The sequence below is a fragment of the Triticum aestivum genome, chromosome 6B (genome assembly GCF_018294505.1).
Source record: "Triticum aestivum cultivar Chinese Spring chromosome 6B, IWGSC CS RefSeq v2.1, whole genome shotgun sequence".
Taxonomy (NCBI): domain Eukaryota; kingdom Viridiplantae; phylum Streptophyta; class Magnoliopsida; order Poales; family Poaceae; genus Triticum; species Triticum aestivum.
The window spans coordinates 461,493,809-461,498,127 of record NC_057810.1 but is presented as its reverse complement, the minus strand read 5'-3'; the positions used below and the strand labels follow the sequence as shown (position 1 = coordinate 461,498,127).

The 4,319-nt window shown below is 43.4% G+C and overlaps 1 pseudogene; it reads right to left on the bottom strand.

Moving 5' to 3' along the window:
* Positions 1-756: 756 nt before the first annotated feature.
* The window catches only part of LOC123139269 (probable LRR receptor-like serine/threonine-protein kinase At3g47570), a 4,250-nt pseudogene continuing 687 nt past the window's right edge, over positions 757-4,319 (bottom strand).

Sequence of the window (4,319 nt, the reverse complement as noted above, 5' to 3'; positions counted from 1 at the left end):
ACCCTAAGATCTGGTCATCCAGATCGAACGATGGCGGTACTGCGGTATCGTTACTCCCTTGGCAACATCGTTTGTGGAGCGCACTGGAAGACAGAGGCAGGAGGTGGAGCCGCTAAGTCTTGCACGGAGCTTCGGTGGAGATGTCAAGTCATGCCTGACCGACAGGTGCTACAATGTGTCGTGTTGGTCGGCAGGTGCTACGCACGACAAAACTTCCAGAGTCTTCGCATCTGGATGATTGCGCGTAGGGCGGTGGCCCCGTTGGGCGCCGTGGTGGCGTCGACGGATGTGTGGAATGACAAGGATGATGTGAATCTCTATCCTAAAGATGGGTCAGCGATCCGAGGATGATGGCTGCTTCTGGCTTCTAAAACGTGTGCATGTAGTGCGCGCTTTAGGTCTGCTGCACCGGCTGTTGGTCCCGATATGTTATGTGGATGGATTGGCGACAACACCGGTTTTAGATATAAGGGGTGAGAGCAATCCACATTATCGAGTTTGTAGGTATGTGTGGTGGCTTCTGGTGGCTTGATGTATTTTCTTGTCAGACCTTTGTGAAATACTCCCTCCGTCTCAAAATAAGTGTCTCAACTTTGTACTAGCTTTAGTACAAAACTATACTAAATTTGAGACACTTATTTTGTGACGGAGGGGGTAATTAATAAAGATGATTGTATGCATCGATTGATGCAGAGGCCAGGGTTTTAACCTTCTTTTCCAAAAAGAAAGATGTGGTACGGAGTTAATCAATGTGTGTTACAGGTGTTGTTTCACCAAGTAATGTGAGACGCGCTGAACCAAAGCCTTAGTGCCTCTAGCTGTCAAAGAAAAAATGTTAGTACTCCTATGATTCAGCACTTAGCAGCATACATTAGTAACCCAAAATTCTGCAAGTTACTCCACGGACTCGTGCTCATTTCACTTCTTCTATTATATATGCTACGGTCAATACTCAATTTGAGGGATAAACTCAACCCACTATAACATGAGATCATGGATGAACATTCTAAACCACTCTAGCGAAGCATGACTTGCTCTCGCTTGGTTGCTCTAATGTATGATGTTCTGATTGAATGCAACTTATTGGTTACTTCTCTTATGTTCATGCATTCCCTTGGGATTTGACATGTACAGGAAAGAGCGACTTGCATGAGTGACAAACTGGCATCCATATGCCGCATTTCTGTTCCAATGTTCGCTTGGATATACCCCTTGCATTCTCCACGCAGGCGTGCATCAATAATATGTATTATCTTATCTGGATACTTCCTCTCCACAAAGTTAACCATGTTGATTTCATTCTCAAACATAGGGTTTGTCGGTCTTTTGCCAATGAGCATCTCCAGGAGTACTATTCCAAAACTGTAAACATCCCCATGGATTGATGCCTGGCCACTTTGAGCATACTCTGTCAAGAGATAAAATTAGTAATTAATATACTTTAAATAATACATGGCCATCAAAAATGGAAGTCACCGGGGTTACTATACCTAGAGCTATGTACCCTATCGTTCCCTTTAGCCCAGTTGAGGTGACTAAGCTTGAATGTCCGATGAGGCTTGCAATGCCGAAGTCTCCCAAATAAGCATTCATATCATCGTCAAGTAGGACATTTGTTGGCTTCAGATCACAATGTACAATCTGCCTTTCACAATCATTGTGTAAATAAGCCAGCGCATTGGCTATATTGATGGCTATGTCTACTCTTTGAGCTAAGCACAAACATTTCGAAGAACTACCCGAGAATGTGTTGTGCAACCATGTGTCCAAATTCCCATTAGGCATGAATTCGTAAACTAGAGCTTTGAAAGCGTCACCACTATGTCTATTGTCGAACATGCAGTTAGGATAGGTACAAGGTTCCTGTGCCGAATTCTACTCAAAACCTCGCATTCTGTTACAAAACTTCTGTCTGCACATTTCATACCATGGTCAAAAACCTTAATAGCCACTTGTATTTTAGCTTGAGTTAACTTTCCTCTGTAGACTGAACCATAGCTTCCTCTTCCGACAAGGTATAACTCTGAGAACTTCCCTGTAGCTCGAGCTAGATCATTATAAGCAACTCTAGGGAATTTCTTGCCAAAAGAAAGCAAAATTGAGTATGTTCTTCTTGACGTCTTCTTCCCAAAGAATATAATGTAAGTCAACATTACAAGTGACGCAAAGCCAAATAATGGAATCAATGCTCTGACCAAATAGTATTGTGTCTCTGACCTCCGAGAAACAGCGGGACACATGGGCATATGAAGATCCATGGAACCTCCACAAAGCCTCCAATTACCCACAAGTGAAACAGCTGTAGAATTTTCGAATAGTCCATTTCTGGGTATTTCTCCTTTAAGATGGTTATACGAAAGATCAAGACTGTTAGCCTCTAGTCTGTTTGGAGTTAATGGGATGGTGCGTAACAAGTTGTTGTGTGAAAGATTCAGCATACTCAGCAACGTTGGGTTACCAAAATTTGATGGGATGTTTCCTGTAAGAAAGTTTTGGTCGATTTGCAGACTCTCTAAGCCGTAACATTTGCCCAAAGAATCAGGAATTTTCCCTGTAAGCTTTTTTGATGAAAGATCCAAACTAATGAGATGATTAATAAGGTTACTAATCTGAGGTATGTCACGTTGGAAATTGTTGTGGCTGAGGTTTAATGATGTTAGTTGTTGAAGGTTTACAAAGCTCGGTGCCGGTGGTATATACCCTTGGAAACTGTTATCACCAAGGTGTAGTTGTAAGAGTGGAAGGTTTCCCATGCTCGCCGGTATGTGGCCCTTGAACTCATTTTCACCTATATACAGATATGTCAATTTAGTAAGATTGCCAATAGAGGATGGGATTAGTCCGGTGAACCTGTTTGACTAGAGATATAATACTGCAAGGCCTTTTAGGTCACCAAGCCATCCTTCAATTGTACCACCTAAATTATTTTCACCTAGTGACAGTTTAGCTAAGGCACTAAGTTTTCTGATGCTCTGGGGTACTTGTCCTGATAAGTTGTTTCCAAGCAGCACGAGGGTCTCAAGGCTGGGGGATAGGTCACCAATGGACTGGGGAATAGATCCCTGCAGCGGATTGTAAGAAAGTGATAGTATATTTAGAGATCCACAATTTCTCAATGCATTTACGAACTCCCAGTCTCGGTTGTCCCTTGATTCAAGCTGGTTATGCTCAAGGTTTAGCCTAGTCAGTTTTGAAAGCTTTCCAAAAGAAGTAGGAATTTTCCCAATGAAACTGTTATTTGATAAATCTATCAATTTTAGACCTTGAGCATTGCCTAGGGAAGCTGGGATGTTACCTTCAAACAGGTTACCGGCCAAGTTAAGTTGAATGAGACTAGGCAGACGGTCGCCAATATTAGGTGGCAATGCATTGCTTAGCATATTGAATTCCAAGCCTAAAATTTGGAGCGAAAGCGAAGAATTCAAGATGGCGTGTGGGAGTTCACCTGAAAGCTTATTGTTGCCCAGGAGCAGCTCTTGCAATTGTGGCAATTGCCCAAGTTTAGGAATGCTCCCCTCGAGTTGATTCGATCGAAGATAGATATATGCTAGATTAGGAAGAAAGCCTAAACTCGGAGGAATTTGACCTACTAGCAAATTTACAGAGAAATCCAAGTAGATCAGTTCTGAAAGGCAGTTTAGTTTGGGAGGAATTTGACCCACTAGCAAGTTTACAGAGAGATCTATGTAGGACAGATCTGAAAGGAGGCCCACTTTCGTAGGGATTACACCCTCGAGGGAGTTTCTGGAGAGGTTTAAGTAGGACAGATGTGAAAGCAAGTCTAATTTTGATGGAATTACACCCACTAGCGAGTTTACAGAGAGATCTAAGTTGGTCAAGTTGAAACAGTTGGTAAGTGAATCAGGAATTGTCCCACTTAATTGGTTGTTGCTCAGATAAAGTGTCTGCAGTTGTTGGAGATGGCCAAGGACAGGTAAGGCCAACTTCACCGCGCGACCTCAAACGGACGTTCGGATTGGCCCGAATTTGTCCCATTGGGGCGCCGATGGGTTCGTCCGTGTCCGGCCGTGTCCGTTGGATCGTGCGTGCGCCCACCGCGCGGCCGCACCCCAAATCGTGTCCGGGGTGGACAGAAATAAAAAAATTAATGAAATAACTAAAAAAGCAAATAAACGCATTTAAAAAAAACATAAAACATATATATGGGTTGGCCACAAAACGGCCCAGTTTCAACGGCCACTTAAAAGGCCCAAATTCATAATTAACATAATAAGAAAAAAAAAAAAACTCCTGCCGCGCGCTCCTGCCGCGCCCGTCGGTGCCGTGGCCGTCGCCGTCTTCACTGGCCGCCGGTGTCG